A 24,535-nucleotide genomic window follows, 5' to 3' on the forward strand; every position below is an offset into this window, starting at 1 on the left:
AGAAAACTATAGCCATAACTATTTGTCTTCAACTACATCAAAGACCACAGAAGGATAATACATAAACTGTAGAACTGACAGAGACATCTCAATGCCTGGACATTCACCCAAAGTTCGTCTGTAACATTGGGGCATTCATCTTCAACATATAGGCAAGTTTATCTGGCAGACTTCTCCCTGAAGCAGGAACCCTTTAGGACTGTCTTTTTTTTTTCAAGTCCAGCAGTCACTTTCCTGTGGGTCCTTCATGTCCAATTTATCAAACAGTCCAGGAGAGCAGTTTCTTGCTCAAATGGTTAATCTTGCCATGTTGAAGGCAAATTCCATCATGAGTTTCTTCAATGCCCATCCTCCTTTCTGACGTAATTGGTGTGCCAGGAGTAGTTGTGTCTCCCTGTCATGAAAAACCCCAAACCATTTAAATGCCATATATTCTGAGGGTCTTTGAAAGGTTTGAGGAATATGTATCCATCTCAAATACATATCTGTATATCTAGAAAACCTAACTATCCTATCTTTAAGTGTTGACTTTTATACATGACTCTGTATAATCTGTTTTTAATTAAGCATTACATTTTAAAAGATCTGTACAAACAAAATACAAAACAAGAGGAGAAATATACATATCACAAAATTGACCTTAATCAATTGACCTGTATCAATAAATGAAAATCTATATCAATGCAAAGTAGTAATTTCTATATCTTATTGCCCCTTTGTCCTTTAAAAATTGACTGACTGTGATTATTACCATTTCTAACAAACCCCATTTAAATAAAAACAAACAGTTATAAACAATATTTGGGAATTTGGGCGTCATTCATTCCAAACTGCTTCCTGCTGTTTGGGGCCAATTTCCATAAGATGGACATCATGATTAAACACAGAAACCTAGCCAGGTCCTTGTTTTTTGTAGTCTGTAAGGCTGTATCATCTCAGCTGTTTCAGATGTTGGATACCTGGAACAGTTTAGGGGGTCTTGCTTTATCAAGCCATATTAGTCTGGAAGGAATCCATAGCTTTATATTTTCTGTGGAAACATAAGCAAAATCTCTTTTCCCACGTAACATGTCTTCATTTTTAAATTTAGAAGTTGAAACATTTTTAAAATATGTAAGTTGGATTCATTTAGCAACATCTATAATCAAATGTATTTTAGCAGCTGTAGCTCTTTCCCCCACAATCAAACAATTTAAAGACAACTGTATAACATATAGTATCCAGACTCTGAGTATTTTCCATCTTTAGCTAGATTTTTCTTGTTCTATTTCTTTTACTTGCTTTTTTTTCTTTTCACCCCAAGACAGGGTTTGTATGTGGAAATCTGCCTGCCTCTGCTTCTGGAGTGCCTAGATTAAAGGCCTGTGCCACCACAGCCTGGCTACTCTTTCTTTCAGTTACTTTATCCTGTTTATTTTCTCTCACAAGCCTATGCATACTTTTAAATACATTGCAAACTTTTAGAGGTTTTACTTTTTCCCTCTGAGTGTGTTTTTACTGTATATCTTTATCTTTTTCTTGCCAGAAGCCTTTTATCTCCTAAAAAAGCCATGGCTGTTCCAGATGCTGGGTTTTCAAGATGGCAGGGGCACATACGTTTATTGCCAGGACTGAGAGCTGTGCTCATTGCCTTCTTCTATGCTGCCATCAAGGAGCATGCTGCTGGCTTGAAGATGTGGTCACTGCCACTGCCAGATGCTGCTACACAAAATTCAATTGTTAGCATGGCCTTTTAAAAGAGTCCTGCAGCCTTTTCTGCTTCTGCTGAGTCAGGAAACCTCCCTTAAAGGAGCCACTTGAGTCTCTGCTTGTCTCCGGCAAAAAAGAGATACCCGAGAAAATGCTGCTACCAAGAAGTCATGCTTGTCTATGTTCTTTTGCTTCTAAAATCCCTTTTGAAGTTTTTGTGAAGTTTGTATGTGGAAGTTTGTAAAACCATGTAGGCACCATTTGTAACGACAACTCAACCACCAGCTGCCTGAGTTCTGCAACCATGTTAGAGCCCCAAAATAAAACCCAGAGTCTTATATTAGTTACAATGCTGCTGGCCAATGACTAGGATTTCTAATTTGCCAGCTCTACCTTAAGTATCAACCATAACCATTAATCCATATATTTTATAAAGACTTATCTTATCAAGGATGCTAACAGTATGCATCCTCTCTCCCAGGGAACACATGGTGACTCCCCTCTTTACTACATTTCCCAGAATCCTCCTCAACTCCTAGCCCTACCTGTCTTGCATTCCTATTGGCCAACAGCGCTTTATTTATCACCCAATAAGACAAACATATACACAGAAGGACCTCCACCATCACATACTTTCTTTGTAGGATTGTTAGGAATGTAACCTTAATGATTTGTGCCTACTTTGGTTGTGGTAACTTAGGTTTACCATGCACTCCTTTCTTCTGAAAACAGTATTAATTTAGTTTGCTTTTCCAGAAATATTAAGATCACTCTAACATATCCTTGTTTTGAAGGAAAATATCTGGTTACAATAGCAAGTTGGATTCTTCAGCAGATAAACAGATGATGGATTTGTGTTTGGGGAACTGATTTGACAGTAACCTTTTAATCATCTGCTATGGTAGAGAAATGAAAAACAGAACTAGGAAAACTCAGTATGTATGTAAACTAAACAAAGGCCTTAGTAGACCCCTAGAGTGCCTGGGATTCAGTGGTCTTCATTGTTGTTGATTAGGTACAGTGGGGGGCACTCTAATATGCCTGAGGATATATATGCCCATAGTGCTTAAACATTTATTTAAATTGCATGAAAGTTCTTTGTTGTAACTCCCTCCACACTTGTAATTATGTTTCATAATTGTACTAAAAGAGAAAAGCTCTATGATGTCCTTCAAGCAGAGAGAGTACAGACACATGGCCTACGTCCACTTCTTTCTATGGAGAGAAGAAGGTGCTGGCTTTTTGTTTTAAACACACACACACACACACACACACACACACACACACACACACACACACACCTCAAAATAGCAATAGCATACATGAATGTGGTTTCTTGGGTTTTTTTGGGGGGATGGGGTTTTGTTTGTTTTGGGGGTTCAAGACAGGGTTTTTCTGTAGCTTTGGAGCCTGTCATGAAATTCTCCCTGTAGGTCAAGATGGCCTCAAACTCACAGAGATCTGCCTGCTTCTGCCTCTAGAGTTCTGGAATTAAAACCTGTGTCACTACTGCCTGGCTGTGGTTTATTGTTAAACTGGTACTTTGTAGACTGAAATTCCTAGAAGAAAGTCTCATTCTATTTTAATCAACTTCTTCTTGGCTTAGGACTTCTCAGGTCAGCTCAGACTTTCAGATAATGGGGAGAGTCTGTACTACCTCAGACATGCCCATAATAAGGACATAGCCAGATATTTTTTCTTCCTTTCATTCTCCTACTTTCTTCCCCTCTCATTCTGAATTTAATTATTTTTAACAACAACAAGAGGAGTCAGTGATACAAATACATTTTTGTTGTTGTCCTATTAAATTGTTTTAATTAAGCCAGGCATTGCTGGTGCACTTTTACCCCAGCACTTGGAAGGCAAAGGCAGGCAGATCTCTGTGAGTTCAAGGCCAGCCTGGTCTACAGAGCAAGTTCCAGGACAGCCTCCAAAACTACACAGGGAAACCCTGAATCGAAAAACCAAAAAAAAAAATATTGTTTCAGTTATATTTCTTTTGGATTTTAGAAGCAAAGTATCATTATGTATCTAAAGCTTGTTTACAATTAATAGCTCAAACTGGTCTCAAAATCATGATAAACCACCTGCCTTGGCCTCATGAATGTTGCCAACTTTTGTTGTACTTATATGTAAAGATTAAAATACCTAGTCTCAAAATATTTTTATTCAAGTTACCCAAAGATTGTCCAGTCTGTGATGGATCAGACAATCACATCAATTCTTCTGATAGTAAATGCATAGGAAACATACTCCACAATGAATAGAGAAGAGTGCATTTTAAAATAGGCAACCTGGCAGAGTGGGCAGGATCTCCTTGTCTAACTTACTCTACTATCACAGGGAAAAGCAGACTCAGCCTGCTCAGCTAGATAGCAGCATGAACACTTAAGGGAGGCTTCTAAAAGCCTCCAGTTCACACTAGGTCGTGATGATGTACAAATAGTCCAGCATCATTGACGTGGTGAATAATCAGCTCTTTTCAGGGCAGATGACAGTGTTTAAAGCAGGGTTCAGGACAACATGTGTTGCTTGGCAGAGCATCATTACAGCTTTAGAGAAAAATGACCCATCATTTATCTTTAACTCTAGTGCCCCCACCGACCGATGATCCCTAAATAAACCCAGGGTTTTCTCTTTAATTTTATAAAAGGGATTAATGGCTTCATAGCAGCAAAGAACATAATGTACTTAAGAACTTCAGCCATATGACACATTATTGTAGCAGTGAATGAAGTATTTAGCATTTATATGGTGCTTTATTTGCAGTGTGCCTATTCTGATCTCACATTCGCACACACATTATAATCCTAATGATCACTTTGTGCTTTTCTATTTGTCGTGCTTGTATTTGAAGCATTTAAAGTTTGTAATATTAAGTAAAATTAATGCTCATGAAAGCCTGCAGCTGCTTAGTGTTTTGTACTTTATTTTTCTCATAGTCTCAGCTTCCTTTCCTGGGAACTAAATCAAAGTCTCTCACCACCAAATCCTTGGGAAGCAGTGTAAGATAAGAGATGGTGTGGATGTCAATAGGGAGGCCTCTGCACTCCAGGGAGCCTTTGGACGTGGATTAGCATTTTTCCCTGGTGTAAGAAGGGACTTTGAAAGCTCATCCCACATGAAGGGATACACTCTGGCCCTGGACACATGGGGAAGGGCCCAGGCCAAGCACAGGAAGATTTGGTGGACTTTGCAAAGCCCCCATTGAGGGCCTTACCCTGCCTGGGGAGTGGTGGGTGGATGGTGTCAGGGGTAGGTTGGGGGTGGGGGAGGAGGGATGGGGGTGAGGGGAGAGAGAGGGAGAAGGGACTTACATGTGAAGCAAGCTTGTTCCCTAACTTGAACTAATAAAAAAAATACTAACAATAAAAAAAAGATAAGAGATGCTGGGTAGTCATCAAGGGATGGTAGATACCAAATAATAATCTGGTATTGATTGGTTGGGAGTTGGAGCATCCATTTAAGTCAATTCCTTTTTTATAAAGTACATTTCTGCTTACGAATCTTAAAGATTTCAAATCCCTAAATAAAATATGATTTTATTTAGTGTTTCAGATCTGGTGAGTGTCTGGAAGAGTGGGGCAGTCTGGTGCTTTCTTTCATCTTTTCATTGCTGTATGATCACTTATGTATTTTCTGGTTGTCTTTGTTTTAAACATAGATGATGTTGATAATGATGGTGGTAGAAATAATGATGTTGGTGATATTGATGATAATGTTTGTGGTGATCATAATAATAGTGATGGTGATACAGTGATGTAGGTAGTGTTAGAGTTTATGATAATGATTATGGCAGCGATGGTGGAAATGGTGGTTATGGTCGTGGTAGTAATGATGACAACAGAAATGACGATAGTGATTGTCTTAGATAGGGTTTCTATTACTGTGAAGAGACACCATAACCACTGCAATTCTTTTAAATAAAAACATTTAAATGGGGCTGGCTTATATTTCAGATGTTTAGTCCATTATCATCATGGTGGGACATGGTGGCAGGCAGGCACTCATGATGCTGGAGTAGAAGTTGAGAGTTTAACATCTGGATTGGAAGGCAGTCAGCAAAAAGTATGAGATCGAGCATGGTTTGAACATCTGAAACCTCAAAACTGACTCCAATCACACACTTCCTCCAACAAGGCCTCACCTTACTCCAAAAGGTCACATATAGTAGTTTTGTTAATGATTGAGATATTCATGATGGCTGTTGTGGTGGCAGATAGTAAATTTAGTATTTGATTATTATGTATATAATAAGAAAGCATATATGCATAATATATTGCCACATAGAGTCACATATGTATGCATATGTATATACACTATAATATAGGCATTATCTTATTACTCCTCATAAAACCATAGCAATTCATTATTAATTTTATTCTCATGTTAGGAAGAATCAAGTAAACTTTGGAAGATTTAAGTGACTAGTTCATGGTTCTACATGTAATATGTCCTTTTCAGAACCAGATAAGTGTATAAGAAAGCAATTGTCAACCTCAAATTTTGCCTGAAATCACTTGAATCTAGCAATCAGAGAGTGGGAGGATTTCATGCTGGTCATTGAAACCAGAAAGTGATAGTTTTGTATCATCTACAGTCTGTTTCCAGCACTCAACTTGTTCTGATGCTGAGTTAAAAGCAAAGGAATTACTTGAAAATGGAATCTTATCTGGTCTCCCATTTTTCTCCCCTTGATTTTTCCTTGTAAGGATAATTGCCATTTTCTCAGTAATATATCTTTTACCATACCATTTGGAATTCTTAGTTTCCTTCCTTTCTTTCTTTTCATTTTCCTCCTCCTCCTCCTCCTCCTCCTCCTCCTCCTCCTTCTAAATTTGGGATTTCTACTCCATGTCCTAATAGGGCTGAAGTGTTCTTTCAAGGAGTCCACTTTAATGACATGTTTGTTATACGAAGATAACATACTCTAAGTGGTATCTTATTATTCTATAAGGAGTATGAATTTTATTTAGTTAAGACAGTGAAGCTTCTTAGCTATTTTATCCTTTGGATGTTGCAACTTCATTAAATCACTCTCTAGGAAACGGAACTAGGAGTTCATTAGACTCATATCTCTTATCAATAATTTAATGGGGTATCTCTTTCAGGCAAAATGACATTAAGAAGACTATACATGTTGTTTATTGAGAAATCAAGGATGATTTTTCAGTTAAAGGTATGCTTCTATAATGATAGAATTGTAGGCCAAAAATGGCTTATTTTTAATTGGCTTAGGATGGGTCATACAAGGTAGTAAACTTTTACCATAAGCAGGTCTAGTCACTTTCTATTCCAAAAAATAATATTTATCACCCAAACTCATGAAATACAGCTGAATGGAAGCCTGTGATGCTGTTTACTCTGCTAAAAAACACATCCCTGACACCTAGGATAATAACATTTCTTTCCCATTCGACTCATTCAGGTAGGCATTTATCTGACTCCAGTGGGTGGCAGAGGGTGAGGGAGATCCATCAGTTCTATATTTTGCAGAGGGTTTCTATTTCTGAAACAGACTCAGGGAATCTGCCAAGGCAACTTCACTGGGTAGATAACACTTCCCTTCTTCAATGAGAATAGGAGAGAGGCCAGATGACCTTTGTGTGGAGGGGGACCACTTTTTAAGAACCTACTATTTACTAGAAATGTTCAGATATATCTCATTGAAAGATTCATTATATACTTAGTGGCCTAAGTCTGTCACATACATTGCTCAAAGTATTGACCATCACAGGCAAAGGAAACTTATCATAGCTCCCTTATATTGTAATGTGTAGTTGAGGTGATCTCAACATGGTCACAATTTATAACTCATACAGATTTCAACAAGTTAGATTAAGTTTTGAACCTAACAAATAAAGGAAGACAACAAGGGAACAATACTTTCTAGACACAAGAAAACTGATGCATGTTTAAACTCACAAATTGTGGCAACAGGCACAGGGCCTGCTCAGGTCTAAGCCATATGGAGTTCCAGATCTGAGAGGAGAAGTGGGCACAAGCTCCTGTATCTAACCTAGAAGTTATATCAAACTGATAACAGCTTGTAAAGGAAAAAAAAAGATATTTTTTCCAATGCAGTCTCACTGGGTATACAAACAACGGTTAAAGGTTGACCTGATATCCAGCACTAGAGGGCCACCACAAAACCAACTCAACGGTATTTTTGAAGGGTTTTTGTTTTTTGTTATTTGTCTCACTATGGTTTGGCTAAGTTTGTTTCTTTGTTCATTTACCTTACATGTTTTTTGTTTGTTTGTTTGTTTGTAAAAGAAAAAAACATTGAAACTCAGGGAAAGCAGATACAAAGTGCTGAAAGTCATTGGAATGTTTGTCACTGAAAGTGAATATAAAAAGTAAGTGAAGGGAGTCAGCATGGTGAATATCATATCAGTAAACTTAGCTATCCATGTACATGCATGTACTCTCCAATGTTAAATTGGATTACGAATTCTGCATTAAATAAACAGTAACTACTTCCCAGCTCATAGCCAACCATCTGCAAGACACAAATGCAGTTTTATTTAATTTTAACCTACTTGGCTTTACTGTTTACAGAAACAAGAAGCCACAGCCAGGCATCAGATTAACAAAAAAACCTGCAATGACAGGACAAAATCCACTTTGGATTATACTCAATGAGACATAATTGGTGATATTGACAATGCCTTGAATTGCATTGATTTTTTTCGATCTAACTAAAAACCTTGATGATCCTCTTTGCTTCCACACTTATTTCTAATTTTTGACAAAAATCTGTTCACTGAAAAAAGTAACAGCTACAAATTCCTTAAATGAATCACTACTATTTTCCTGAATGGAATCAACTTTTGTATATGTGATTTGCAATCATGACGTAATAATGTGTAGTTAATGGATGCCAACTAGATAGTGTCTCCATGAATTATTTTCTCATTTATCTGGCAAGATGTGCAGCTACAGAGAGAGAATATAGCATAGAATTCTATCTACTTTTCATATGTTAACTTAGCCACTCAAATGAAGGAGGTCCCCAAGATAAATCAAATAAGCAGGCAGTCAGTAGGCTAGCTATCATGTACCTGAATAGAACTGAAGCCTTACATATGGTGTTGTATACAATCCATATAAAATGCATACAAATGTTTTTGTGGTTACCTGTTCTAAAGGTCAAGGAACTGGATGGTGCTCAGAGAAGTGAAACAACTAGCCTAGATATCTCAGAGAAACTTCGAATATATTAGGTTTCATACCCCCCTCTATAACACGATGTAATACTGTGTTTATTTCTGCACACCTATTGAAGCTCTCTTTCATTTCGACAATATTTTCCTGTGAAGGAATTATGAGTCACTTCTTACATGATGTGTTAACAAGTTAGTTTGGATTTCATAAGAACACAGAAAAGCTGAATGTCAACATTAGGAAGCTAAAGATCCCAACTTCTCTTAGCTGAATCTGTTTTTCTCATAGCTTCTTTTGAATTCACTCTTATTCACAGAATAAGAGACAAAGATAATTTATAGAGGATGAGGGAGAAGGGGTAGGGAAAAAGAAAAAGGGGAAAGGAGTATTTCCATGGAAAGGAACAAAGTAGTGCCTCTGGATAGAGAGGAGACATAGTCCATAGGACAATGGTGATTTATAAAGGAAAAATGAGAAACCCATGTTAGAATAAAGTATTTAATTTTAATTGGGTATGTAAATTAGGTGAGCCAAAGGAGTCTTTGTTTGCTGGATTTCAATACTTTCATAGCTGTACCTTGGTAATCAGCCTCATGAGTATGAAGTGTCCAAATAAGGAAATAGACCTTGGAGGCTAACTTTAGAAATGTAATTAACAGATTTTAGCGAGGCAGAGGGAATCCAGGAAAAGGTTAAAGCCTGGCCTATCCATGTTTGCCAGGCCCACCCAGACTGGTGAGAGTCCCTTCACTTTCAATGTCAACTTCAACTCTAACATATACCACCTGTCTTTAATTCCTTGTCTACTCATGCAAATTCTGAACTTGAAAGAGATCATTAGCTTCTCTTTACCAGGCTGCTTATTTAATATTTTTCCTGGACATATTTCCCTGGATCTGTTTGGCAGTTCTGTCATGTGCTGCAGGTTAAAATGCCTTCATCTTGGATTGATAGTTGTTAACAGAGACATAAATGAAAAGTAAAAACAACAAATTATTTTAAGACAGCATGTTTATGAGGAGGTGAAGCAAAACAATGTTTCAAGCGGGGGCAGGTATGAAACACCCCATCCTACAAGGAAGCACCATTATGACAAGAAGTAAACAACTCAAAGTAGAGACTAGATTTCTCTGAAACTCACAGGATACTCTAGGACCCTCATACTCCAGGAGCCTAATGGCAGGAAAGACTGTTGGGTGACTTTTTGATGAGCCAAACTGAAAAGATGCCTCGACAAACCCTACTGAAAGGAGCAGCCTAGAAGAGCACAGATAAACTGAACTGCCTAGAAAAAAAAACCTCATACCAACTAAACTACTTGGAAATGACACTCTCCAATCTGAACCCCTGCAGATTGTATAGTGGGCTCCAGACTTCCAGCTTTGATGAACTATCACCTATGCTGGGGTGAGCTTTATGGATGCAGTTGTCTTTGAGTCATTTCCTTTCAAGCAAATAACTTCTCATCCATATTCCTCATAAATACGCAATAAAACTCATTGGTTCACCAAATTGGACTTTGGTGGTATCCATACTTTGATATTTTGTGGGTTCCTTATTGAGGGTGGGTAGATGCATGTTTGTGCTGTGTCTCCAAGAAAAAGTATGTGAGACAACAGATGCTAATGTTTGATGTATGTAGCCTGCACCCTAAAGCTTTGAGAGCAAGCAGCACACACTGATGAACACAGACTGTCATTTTCACTATTTGTAATACATACCAAGGATTCTGCAAGAAGATATTTTACAAGATTTAAAACAAAGAGTAAACAAGTCTTAAAGCACGACTGAAGATTCTATAGGATGGATGAGGAAAACAATATCATTCCAGTCTCCTTTCTTCATATCTACGTATAACTACCCTATAAATGTCTATACTCTGAAAGGCTACTCTGAGTGGCCAAAAGTAGTGAAATATGGTCAACAAGTGTGTGTGTGTGTGTGTGTGTGTGTGTGTGTGTGTGTGTGTGTGTGTGTGTGTGTATACATGTGCTTTGGGACAACAAGACTAAGTAAGTGATCTTAAGCATAGACCATGTTATTTATTATATAATGTAGTTCAGTAATACACTTGGTTTCCTGACATTCATTTGGGCCATGTTAGAGCTTAGTGGTTGGTATATTGACGGATCATCTGCTTAGAAAACATATGGGCTTCAAATCTCACCAACTAATTAACACTTGCCCTGCAATACTCTTCTCAGTTTCAGAAACCTCCAGCCTCATGCCTCCTCTGAGTACTCTGGAAGAACTGACAATCAAATTACACCTGAACTTTCTTGTTCTATCTTGCATGATTATAAGATGTGACTCTCACATTGACCCTTAAGCATGACTTGGTCATACATCTGGCAAATGCCCCTGACATTTACCTTTCTTTGTCTAATATGTGTGGGGATTTATGTAAATCAGACACTATGAGATATTCATCTGGAGTCATTTAATCTTTGCAAGCATGGTTTACACTAGCTGTTTTCATCTAACTATAGAGTGAGATAAAGTTTTGAAAAGACAATATTATATCAAGGTTAACTCAAAAACTTAAGTGAAAAGGAAATAAACACTTAAATCAAATTGTTATTTTTAGACAATAACATTTATAGAATAACTAGCACTGAGGCTGTTTCTACAGTTGTTAAATTCTTCATGGGATGAGACTATATGTGAAATCAAGTTTTCAAGCACATTTGTCTGCTGATATATACAGAATCTATCAGCTTTCATCAATATTAAAGAAAAGTAAGTCAATGCTGTGTGCATGTATATGTCAGTAGTTGGGTGCAGTAGTGTTTGTATGTAGGTATGTGGATGTTTTGCCCAGGTACAGGCTGCTTTGCCTAATACAAAGAGACTCAGAGAAACTACTAGGCAATGATTGGCTATCATTGAATTTTTGCTTTTGCCTGGAGCAATATCCAATTCTACAAGCAGACAGTGTGATTGACTAACTCTTTCATTCCTTCTGATCATTTATTTAAGATATTTGACACAGCATTGCCACTATTAATGTCGATGGCTAATAATACGTATTCTTGTTGTCAATATCTGACCCTGCCAAGAAAAAAATCCCTAAATTATTGTTCCTCCTTAAATGGTGGTATAAGTTACAAAGAATATGCCATGTTCTACTTTTAAATATTCTATCCTTTTATGTTATTTCAACTGAAGGAAGACCTAACAGCATGCCTTTTATTGCCAATTTTAATTATTTTTAAATTTTTATTTGGGTTTCATTACGACATTTTCACACATATGTACATCATTATATTTTTGTCTTATTTCCTCCAACCATCTCTTGCTGATTTCTTCTGCTTTGAATATCCTTCATGTTTGTTTGCATGTTACATCTATTTTATTAAAGAAGATGATCACTTTTTATTAAAAAACTCTAAAATTGTTTTAAATAATAAACTTTGATATCTTTGACAAACTCTCAATATTCCCAATCACATGATCTATAAATATTCAGGTCTCTAATCTCTAACATGGGCACAATGATGAGAAGAAAGCAAACATATGTCTTAGATATATCACATAATCAAAACATGGTCTAGAGTTGCTATTCTTTTAGCTTATCTGAACATGGGCCATATTAGGATTCCTTACTCCTTGTTAGCCCAAACAATTCATGAACACAGGATCACTCTGTCTCTCTCTCTCTCTCTCTCTCTCTCTCTCTCTCTCTCTCTCTCTCTCTCATAAACACACACACAATAAATTAATAAATTCAAGCACATACAGGCATATTCATATATCCAAGCATGGACATACACAGAGAGACTTGTGGTTATTCTTGCTGCTGGAAAACTAAGTAGCTTAAATTTTCTTGTAAGTCAGACTAAACTCTAAATCAGATTTTTTTTAAGACCATGAATTCAGATATGCTTCCTTTGAGTGTCATGTGGTATTAGAGTAACCTCCTGTGTGTATGTGCGCGCGCGCGCGTGTGTGTGTGTGTGTGTGTGTGTGTGTGTGTGTGTGTGTGTGTGTGTATGTGTTCCAATGCTCAACTGAGAATGTACACAAGAGAGCTTCCAGTCACCTTTTTATAATGTCACTTGCCAGTGATGAATGTCATTGCTTGCTTTTTTATTTGGATTGGATTCTTGGTAGTGGTTTATGGCTGCATGAGTGAGTCTATCAGTGTCCAAGAAGATATTTTAGGGTTTTCCATGAAATCAACTTGGAAGTCACATAATGTTACTTCATCCTTACCAAATCCTTACCAAATAGATTTTAGGGCATAGACCTCACTTCTTTTTTTTTTTTTCTCAAGACAGGGTTTCTCTGTGTAGCTTTGGAGCCTATCCTGGCACTCACTCTGGAGACCAGGCTGGCCTTGAACTCACAGAGATCCACCTGCCTCTGCCTGCTGAGTGCTGGGATTAAAAGCGTGCGCCACCAAGGCCCGGCCAGACCTCACTTCTTAATCACAGAAATATCAAGGAATGAAATAAACTCTGTCTTCAAGTTTAGCAAATATATATATATATATATATATATATATATATATATATGTGTGTGTGTGTGTGTGTGTGTGTGTGTGTGTGTGTATGTGTGTATGTATATATGTACATATGTACATGTTCTTAAATTTCAGCTATCTTCAGGAAAATGTACCTCATTGACATCCACAGAATTGTTGACAATCACAGATTGTTGTTTATACTCCTGCTACGGTCCTCAAAGGTGATCCATTGTACTGGTCTCACAAAAATCCAAAGTTCTTTGTTGTACCTTCACTCTTCAGAAGCTCCAAAAATAGCTTCTTCTGGGTATTCTTTATGGATTCTGATGCTTCAACATAAGGTCAAGCCTCAGCTTCTGTCCATGACCCCTTCAATCCTGGAGCTTCAACAGCCATTGAGGCTGCATCTTCACCAATGCCATCTCCTGTCTTCTCATGGTGCCAAGCCTCAGATTCCTTTCCTGACCCTGCATGCTTACAGATCCAGCACAAACTAGGAAACTATTTCACAACAGCTGCCATAATGAGCTACAGCCTTAGTCCTATCTGAGCTGTGTGCTGAACCTGAGGAAACTCTTTTCCAAAGATTTTTTATCATGGCTAATTCTGAAACCCAGCTGATCAGTACTGATCATCCCAACAAAGCAAAGATTTCACTTTAATGGTTCTGGTCTCTTGTTAGTCACAGATGAATCTTCAGGCCTAGCTGACCAGAACCATTGATTTTAATTCAACATGTCTAAAGGTCCCTATGGTCTTTAAGGGACTCTCAAATTTCCCACTGAAACTTCATAAGCCTGGCCTCGATCTTCTTCAGTGCCTTCATCATTATCTTCTAAGATCTCTCACCGCACACTGATGTCTGGATAATCAATGATTTTTCTTGCCCATCATTATAAATCCTTCAACAGTTCTGCCAAGAATATGGTCAGGTCTATCACAATAGAACCTCACTCCTGGTACCAATTTCGGTCATAGGGTTTCTATTACTGTAATAAAACAGCATGACCAAAAACAAGTTAGAGGAAGAAATAGTTTGTGTCTTTTATTTCCATTCCACAGTCTGAAATTGGAGAAAGTCAGGGCAGGAACCTGAAAGCAGAAATTGAAGCAGAAGCCATGCAGGAATGTTACTTACGGACATGTTCTTTATGGCTTGCCCAGTTTGTTTTCTTATACCACCCAAGACCACCTGCCCAAGAGTGGCACTGCCTATAGTGAGCTGAGCTCTACCACATCAATTATTAATCAAGAAAATGGCTAAAAACCTGCCCACAGTCCAATCTGATGTTGCTATTGTGTCGGTTCAAATTCCCTCTTTTCAAATGCCCTTGCTTAGGTCATATTGACAAAGAGTTAAGCAGGACACCTTCCCTTTCCTTCTTACTCCAGTTCTTCCATTTCTCCAAAACTACTTTAACTCAGTTTATGATGAAGGTACTTACCCTTCTCTTGTTATTACTCTGTAGTCCTTTAGAGATCTCAAACTTGGAATATGAACAGATTCTTCTCTGTTAACTCAAAAGAATTTGACCCAATAAAACACACATGTGCTACACTTTACAACAATTAAAAATTTTAATATTCTACCATATCTTCTGATTTTTAGGGAAAATAGAAAACCAGTGCTTCTATAGCTCTTACCTAGTCTAGGTTCAAGCATTAGTATGGTATGAAACATTCAGGGAGTAATAAGCTTTAATACCTTAGTAAGATCATTTGATTTCCACATTAAATATGACTCTGTCAATGGTTAGTCATATGTCTAGGTTAATTTTCCAAGTTATATATTTTCAAAGGAAACAAATGACGATGCTGTAATTATCCCAGTCATGAGTTTATTACATGATTAAATGAAGTATAACACTCAATATAATTTGTACTACAGTGACACCATGTGTAATGGATACAAGTATTTGTAATGATTAGAAATCTTTGCTGAGAAACACCTACATAATGCACATCTTTGAATAGTCCCCAAAAGGTTTTATTTATTCTCTCTTATTCTCCTTAGTTCTTACTATGTTATTGGGAGGTTCTTGAAGATTGCAGGCATGGAGAAATTCTCTGTGAGCCAGCATGTACACAGTGGATAGTGATTACATTAGTTTGGCGCCTGGATCCAGCAAGACAAAATCAGATCTTTTACTAAATTAGGAAAGCACAGCTTTTTCAAGAAAAGGCCCACTTTGTTTTCCTCAAAAGGTTATTCATAATTGATGATATGCAAGGTCATCTCAATCATCCAGCACCCTAATTTAATGAAATATCTTGTTTACTAAAAGGGGAAGTCCCACAATGACTATTGATTCCACTTTTAATTCAGGCACAAACTAATTTCCTCTGAATGTGAGTTTCATTTTTACAAAATAAAATGAGGTCTAAGCTTTTCCCTTCCTTGCTCAACCAAAATGTACTGCCACAGTGCACAGACTAACTAGATACAACTTATTCCTCAATTAATCAAGAAAATACTGCTTATTAAATGCATGAAGAGAAAACAATGGGTATATTTCAAGTCCCGTGGCTCCTAATTGGAACTCACCTAATGGCCCCACCATCACACATAATGGGACTAAATGTTATTTGGCAGACAGTGAGAGATACAAAATGTTATTAGTGGGCCCTTAGCCAGGAGCCCCAAGATATTGAACTATTGGTGTGAAACAAATCACAACAAATTTATACACATTAAACAATACTCACATATTACATTGGATTTCTAAAATTCAGGCAGTCAGGCAATAACTTACTGAGCTCTCTGTTCAGGATCTTAAAAAGATAAAATCAAAGTATCAGACTATGACCCTAAATATAATAAATCCCAAAAATATACAGGTTGCTGTCAAATTTCAACTGTTTCTACATTACAGAGAGTGTACCCCATTTCATTTTTCCCTTTTGTTGGAGATACTTTGTTCTCTATTTTTATTTAAATTAGAAACAAGATTGTTTTACATGTCAATCCCAGTTTCCCTCTAACTCCCCTCCTCCCCTGCTGCCCACTAACACCCTAACTATCCCATACCATTTCTGCTCCCCAGGGAGGGTGAGGTCTTCCAAAGGGGGTCTTCAGAGTCTGTCATATCCTTTGGGATAGGGACTAGGCCTTCCCCTGTGTCTAGGCTCAGGGAGTATCCTCTATGTGAAATGGGCTCCCAAAGTCCATTCCTAGATAGGGATAAATACTGATCTACTACAAAAGACCCCATAGATTTCCAAGGCCTCCTCACTGACACCCACATTCATGGGTTCTGGATCAGTTCCTTCCATGCTGGTTTACCAGTGATCAGTCTGGGGGTCAAGAGCTCCCTTTTGTTCAGGTCAGCTTTTTTGTGGGTTTCACCAGCCTGGTCTTGACGCCTTTGCCCATCAATCCTCCTTCTCTGCAACTGGATTCCAGTTCATATCAGTGTTTAGCTGTGGCTGTCTGCTTCTACTTCCATCAGCTGCTGGAAGAAGGCTCTAGGATGGCATATAAGTTAGTCATCAATCTCATTATCAGTGACGGGCATTTAAGGTAGCCTCTCCAGTGTCACTTAGATTGTTAGTTGGTGCCATCCTTGTAGATCTCTGGACATTTCCCTAGTGACTGATTTCTCTTTATAACTATAATGGCTCACTCTCTGATGGTATCTCTTATTTTTCTTTCCTCTATTCTTCTCCCTACACAAACTTCCTGCTCCCTTATGTCCTCCTCACCCCTCCTCTAGAACTAGGAGAAGCCATCCTGAGAGAGGTAACCCAGTCCCAAAAAGACAAACATGGTATGCACTCACTCATATATGGATTTTATACATAGAGCAAAGGATTACCAGCCTACAATCCACACCACTAGAGATGTTAGGCAACAAGGAGGACTCTAAGAGAGACACACATGGTATCCTGTTGAAGGAGAAAGGGACAACATCTCCTGAGCAAATTTCGAGCATGAGAGGAGGGGAGAAGGAGCTAGAAGGACCCCATTACAATTTCAACAATGAGCCAGGATCTGCCCAGAAATCCTAAATGATCTCTATTAGCTCATTGTTTTAGTTAGGGTTTCTATGGCTATAAAGAGACACCATGAACATGGCAACACTTATAAAGGAAAAACATTTAATTGGGGTTGTTGACATTTTCCCAAGTTTAATCCATTATCATCATGGTGTGGGCTACATCTTTATCTCAAGGCAATAGGAAGTAGACTGAGACAATGGGAAAATCTTTTGCAAATATGAGAACTCAAAGCTCACCTCCACAATGACACACTTCTTCCATCAAGACCATACCTACTTTAACAATGCCTCACCTCTTAATAGTGTCATATTCTCTGGGGGACATTTTCTTTCAAACAACCACATTCTACTGCCTGGCCCCAAAGACTTGAAGACATATCATAAAGCAAAAATGCATTCAGTCCAATTTCAAAAGTCCTCATAGTCTACAATTATCTCAAACTTATTTAAAAATATAGAGTTCAAAAACAAAATAAAAAGCTGATTAAATAAGTCTAACATATTATGACACAGGATATATATTACCATTCCAAAATGTAGGGAATGGAGCAATGTGAGGAATTAATGGCCCACAGCCAATACTTAAAAACAGCTGGGCAAACTCCAAAGTCTGCATCTCCATGTCTGGTGTCAAAATGTTCTTCAGATCTTCAACCCCTTTCAGCTTTGTTGACTGCAACATACTTCTTTCTCATGGGTTGGTTCCACTCCCTGTTAGCAGCTCTCCTCAGCATATATCACAAGAATCAAAGATACATTTAAGTTTTAATTATTATGCCTAAGAGGTCAATGAAACAAAAATGCCTCTGATCTGCAAGCCCCTCGGCCAAGGACAGATAGTTCCTAAAATGCTGGAAGCTATTGTTTATGGGATATCACATGTTGTTACTCCCCTGACCAGTTTGTTTGACCCAATTGAACTTGATGGGCTTGATCACATGTGGGCAGGAGATTCAAAGGCAGAAAATACATTAGGATATACACCCGTACCAGATCAGACCTGGTGCGAAAAACACCAGGTTATGGGCTTTCCTTCTTAAGCCACTGCAAACAGTGATTCTGGGCCATTTCACAGGACCTTAGGTATAGACACAGCCAGAGCCCATCCACCTGGCCAGTGTTTAACTAAAGCTTGCTTTAAATTTGTCTTTAAACTGTGGTGATGATCTTATTATCAGTGCGTGAGATTCATATTTTCTAGAGACCCTCAGCATAATTCAAAGCACCTACCAAATTCTAAAGGTGAGCCTTCACTCTGGAAATACGGTGCTGAGGGGAATGTTCCAAGCTCCTGGAGGCATGATCCGTGAGGAGTTCCAAGGCTTTAAACTGCCTTGAGTTTGCAGAATATCAGAGTAAACTGACATGCTGAGAAAAGCAACCAGCATCTACTAAGGTTATCTGGTAAGTCACAGTCTGGTTCTGTTTTGTGGGATAACTATCTGGGATGTGGAGGGGTTTCCATGGGACCCCAGTATTCTTCAGTCCAGGGTGTACAGCAGGGTGACACCTGGCCGTGTGGTTTTGGTTGGACAGATTTTGTTTCTTTCCTGAAAAAAGTTTTGATTGTCTTGGAAAGTTTTGTCTATTTCTTCAGAAAGTTGTTTATGCTTGTTTTGTTACAAAGTTTTGTCTCTCTGTGTTTTCCGATGTGTTCCTAAGTTTTGTTGCAAACTTGGAGCTGAGACAAAAATGGGTCAGATATTTTTTGCTCTCTCTGTGTGCCAGCCACCAGTGACCACATTTATAGCAAAGCTCACTCTTTTTCTATGAGCTCTATGGTCACTTAATTTGGGTTAGCAGGAGTTTGGATGTCTTTGTGGTGTAGGTAACATTAAAATTGTTTTATGCTGTTCTTTATTGGGAAGTTGGCTCTAGAGTTGCATTATGGCTCTTCCTTCACTAGACACAGACATGTTTATTTAAAAGTTTCTTCTATGTTACTCTGTCAATCTCAGCTGCCTGACACATTAACAGGAAAAAGATATAAACCAAAACAGCCAAAAAATTAGACTTGGTTCATGAGAACATTGTGTACCTCAAGATTCATAAGTTTATTTTGATAGGTATAGCTAAAAATCTATAGTCTGAGAGGGGGAAGTTAAAACTAGTAACACTGGGAGTGGATAATTTAAAATCAATGGGTAATTTTAAAGAAACCATGTGGTCTAACTCCATTTTGGATTCCCACCCTCTTTAGGCACCACATGGCTGACAGCCATGTTTGTTAGGGTTGGTAAAGATCCATGTCACATCACTTCACCATCTTCATGAAGGTTACCATGTGGAGTGGGACTACCAATGTGGGAATAACAGGTCTCCAAGTTATTTTGGATTAGGATGGAATCTTGTATGGTAATTCCTGTCCTGTTCTGAAAATAATGTTTAGGAAAGATAGGATTTAAAAACAATACTTATTTAATACTGTACTAAAGCTGAATCTCTAGCTTTAATATTCAAGAATATACTTTGCCCTGGCCCTAAACTTCGTAATTTAAGAGTCACACAGATGGTAATGGGTTTTAATGACATGAAGGGATCATGGGGAAGAACTGAAGTTTTCAAACATTTGGCAGGTCTAGAGTTCCTAAAGAGAGCCCAGTTGCAATGGTAGACCCTAGCAGTTTTGGCAATGCTGATACCATGTGATAATCCCAGAAGCACCAGTCACAATGAAATAGAGGAGGCTGAGATCTAGAAGTCAGACCATCTCCATGCTGCTGAGGGTGGGGCCAAAGAGGTGATCCAAGCCAGTAATGGCTTAATAATTAAGAGAGAACTAGCCAATGAAAAGTCCCAGCCATAATATAATATAATATATAAGCCACAGTGTGTTTATTTTGGGCTAAACAGCCGTGGGACCAAGAAGGACAGAAACTTCGCTTTCACTGATCCATGATGGAAAAGCTTTGATGGAGACATATCATTTAGGGCTGAGCGTTCCACGGTCTCTCACTCTCTGAATAATATCTGGCTGTGGGTCTCTGTATTTGTTCCATCTGCTTCAGAAGTAAATTCTTTGATCATGGCTGAACAAGGGACTGATATATAGAAGAATGCCATTATGCATCATTGTTATTGCTGTGTCATTTTACTAGAATAGCCTTATTTGGATTTATCCTAGGCCCCTGGGCTATCTAGGCTCAGGCGCTTAGTTACCCAAGTAGTGGCAGAAATGACTTACATCTTATAGAGTAGGCCTTAAGCCAAATCAGATGTTTGTTGCTTATATCTATAAGTTTTGTACAACCATTGCCCGAGCATAGCTCAGAGGCCAGACGCCCATTGTGTATGAAAGGGTTTACACCTGGGTGGCGTTTACATTTTCCCTTTGGTAGCATGCAGGGTACCTTCCTGTACCAAAGTTCCTGTACCATGTTCCACAATTTTCCTTCCCAGGTTTGCCCCCATGTTAATATATCTGTGAATTTCATTTCTACCTGTCGTATCTATTATCTTCTTTTGTCTGATTTATTTTACTCTTCTATGCTTATTGCTTATCTTTGTGAAAATCTATCTGGTTTTTCAAAATTCAGATCACCTAGATTTGAGGGGGCAGTATTACAATGATGTCTTATATTTCTGTTTGCAAGATTATCTATTCAAGGAGAAAATATAATAAATATGTTTTATGTAACAGAGACACCACTGCATTAGAAGAAAAAGATTATATTTGTAATTAGAGAAGAAAGTGTTTTAAAGCTCATTATAATATATTGTATTCCCCAGATAAGGGAACCTTCCCTGTATTGCACTTGTGTTTATCTGTAAATAAAGAACTTGTGCATATAGAAAAAACTTAAATACTCCACATGTCATAACAAGTCTATGAAGCCTTCTATAATTCTTAACTATCAATGAATCTTTCATAGTTTGACCATTTTACATTCATGTTTGTGATAGATGTACTCTGTAGTACTGAGTGTCTGGGTACCATTTTTGTACCCTGATAAACATTGGTGACCTTTCTAAAACATTTGTGCCCCAGTTTATTCTTCTCTAAAATGTCTATAGAAACTCTTGCCTAGGCTTATGATGACAAGAAACTAAGAGCTATTTTACCACTGAAGTCAGGTCCTGGTAAAGAATTTTAGATTTGCTATTATTTTGCTTCTTTTGTGTATGTAGTTTTTCATTTTATCAAACAAGTTCTTACTTACATGACTATGTATGTTTCATTGTTTCTCCAAGTTCATTCCTCTGTTAACTTTAATACTTTTGTCTACCTCTGTTGCTTTCTTTCATTTGATTCAAGTAAGGCTCTACTCATAAACATGTTAAGTATTTGTCTATAGTGAATAATAATATAACTGATCAAACAGCCTGCCTGTCTTCCCTACCTCCCAATGGCCTTCAGTCTCTTGCTGCCTACCTACCTGTCTTCCATCCCATCTTCCTTTTTGTTTCTTTTTGTCATCCTTCATTAGATTGACTTTTTTTAAGGAACTATTGTATTACAAGGTATGGGCATACATAAAAAAAAAGGTGGCCAATTTTACAGAAATCTACTTGAGATACCTCAGCCTCATGATCATGGCTGGATGAAATATAGACTATGCCATTTGTACACACAAAGGAAGCTCTGAGTGTTTAGATTAACTACTGACCTATAAGAACAGAGATATTTACAAATATAGAACAAGGGTAAAGCCTCCCTGACTAGAGTAGTCCTTACATGGTACAAATCATAGATGGTGGTTAAAACTAAAACACTTTGGATCAATGTCCATCCTGGGAGAGGGACCAAGTCATCAATAACAGTTTTTCCCTCATACAAAAGAGTTGAGATTTTCCCATTTATGTGGTGGTTTCCGCACATAGATGCACATCCTAAAAGGAAAATTAAAGAGAGCAAAATGATTCTTTCACATATAATTAATATTCCCATCAACATCCACCCTCATGAGAAAACAAGTTTGAAGATATATTCACAGACATTTTAGCTGAGTCAAATGCTTGTATTTGGTGCCTGTTCAGGCAAATCCAGGCAGCAAGCCACTTGTGGCTTAATTACCAGATTGTATTAAAACAAGGCAATTTAATTGCAATTAGTGTTACGATCATTTATTCATAAAATGCCAGTATATGTATTTATTTCCAATAATCCATTACTTCCAGCCTGGAACTATGTGTATTCCATTAAATTATAAAGCACAAGGTCATTAACCTACAATTGTACTTTGGATCATTTTTAAGATTGCATTCTGTTTGCTCTTTGGTTCAGTTTAAATTGTTAAGCCCTCTTAGGTCATTTATCTTTAGCTACTTAATTTCCCTATGATTGTCTAAAGGCTCTTATCATTGCTAATTAAGCAGGTGTGACCTGCTCTGAAAGCAGTTGGCTTTCCTGGAACATCTGGTAGAAATCCAAAACTGAGTTAGTCCTCTATAGCATGCATTGTTGCTTCTGGCTAACTCCAGTCATTATTAGTTCTGAAATTTCAATACATACCTGTTACGATAAATCTTTCTGCCAAAAGCCGCTGAGCCCCACCACCACGTGTAAGCTTTATGGCAGCCGCCTGCCCAAGTTAGGCCCAAATGAATACACAGAGAGACTTGTATTAGTTACAATGCTGCTTGGCCAATGACTAGGATTCTCATCTGTTAGCTCAGTATCAATCATCATACATCTATATATTTTATAAGACTTATCTTATCGGACGCCTTATTGGCGTCCCTCCTAGCTGGTGGATCACATCTTGCCGCTGGAGCAGGAGCCGAGGGGAAAGAGAGCAACACTTCCTTTTTCCTCTTCTTAAATATGAGTCTCCTTGCTATGTCACTTCCTGTCTGGAACACCACTTCTCTACTACATTTCCCAGAATCCTCTTTGACTCCTAGTCCAGCCTAACCTGCTGTCTCATTGGCCAAGCAAGTACTTTATTTATAAACATACACAGAAGTATTTCCCCCATCATCTCCTCTTTTCTGTCTAAATAAAAAGAAGGGTAACTTATTTTTTATAATAACTGAAGAAAACTATAACCATAACTATCTGTCTTTAACTCTATCAAAGACCACAGAAGGATAATATATAAACTCTTGAATTGACAGGACATCTTGTTACCTGGGCAGTCACCCAAAGTTCCTCTGTAAATGTTGGGGCATCCATCTTCAGCCTATAGGCCACAGTATGTCTAACACACTCCTCCCTTTTAACAGGAACCCTTCAGTTTTGTAAGTTTAGCAGTCATTTTCTTGTGGGTCCTGCATGTCCAATTTATACAGTAACAAACAGTCCAGGCAAGAGCAGTTTCTTGCCCAAATGGCTAGTCTTGCCATGTTGAAAGCAAACTCCATAACGAGTTTCTTCGATGCCCATCCTCCTTTCTGACATAATTGGTGTGCCAGGAGTAGTTGTGTCTCACTGCCAAGAAAAACCCTAAACCATTTAAATGTCATATTTCTGTAGGTCTTTGAAAGGTTTGAAGAATACCTATCCATCTCAAATACATCTCTCTATATCTAGAAAACCTAACTAACCTAATTATAAGTTCTGACTATTATAGGTAAAAGATCTGTATAAATACAATACCTAAACAAGAGTAGACATATACATATCACAAAACTGACCTTAAAGTTGTATCAATCAATGAAAATCTTTACCAATTTAAAGTATTTATTCCTATATCCTATTTTCTTTTTTTTTTTTATTTATAACCAACCTCATTTAAATGAAAACAAATATTTATAAACAATACTTGGGAATATGGGCGTTGTTCTTTTTAAACTGCTTTTTGTTGATTGAGGGCGATGTTTATATGTCATGGGGATCATGATAAAACATAGAAACCTGACCAAGTCCTTGTTTTTGTAGTCTGTAAGGCTGTATCGTTTTAGCTTTAGGGGGTCTTGCTTGATCAAACCATATTAGTCTGGAAGGAATCTACAGCTTTTGATTTTCTGTGGAAATATAAGCAAAACCTTTATTTCTAAGTAGCCTGTCCTTAGACTTAAACTTTAAAGTTAAAGCATTTTTAAAATGTATAAGTTGGATTAATTTAGCAGCATTTATAATCAAATGTATTTTAGTAGTAGTAATTCTTTCCTTGGCAATCAAACAAATTAAAGACAATAGTATGGCATTTAGTATCCAGATTCTCTGTATATTTTTCATCTCTGGGTGGCTTTTTTATTATTCTACTTTTACTTCCTTTTGTTTCTTTTTTTTTTTTTCTGAGACAGGGTTTCTCTGTGGAAATCCGCCTGC

General features: G+C 37.7%; 2 long non-coding RNA genes across 2 annotated transcripts; both read right to left on the reverse strand.

The window, feature by feature from the left end:
• Window positions 1-14,343: 14,343 nt before the first annotated feature.
• On the reverse strand, window positions 14,344-16,315 carry LOC118238519. The gene is made up of 2 exons (XR_004768943.1): window positions 14,770-16,315; window positions 14,344-14,416 (listed from the first exon to the last, which is right to left on the reverse strand). It is a non-coding gene; the product is annotated as an uncharacterized LOC118238519 (long non-coding RNA).
• A 423-nt stretch (window positions 16,316-16,738) lies between these two features.
• Window positions 16,739-23,605, reverse strand: LOC118238520. The gene is made up of 3 exons (XR_004768944.1): window positions 23,393-23,605; window positions 18,553-22,152; window positions 16,739-16,789 (listed from the first exon to the last, which is right to left on the reverse strand). It is a non-coding gene; the product is annotated as an uncharacterized LOC118238520 (long non-coding RNA).
• Window positions 23,606-24,535: the final 930 nt, after the last annotated feature.

Source organism: Cricetulus griseus, chromosome 3 (genome assembly GCF_003668045.3).
Source record: "Cricetulus griseus strain 17A/GY chromosome 3, alternate assembly CriGri-PICRH-1.0, whole genome shotgun sequence".
Lineage (NCBI taxonomy): Eukaryota > Metazoa > Chordata > Mammalia > Rodentia > Cricetidae > Cricetulus > Cricetulus griseus.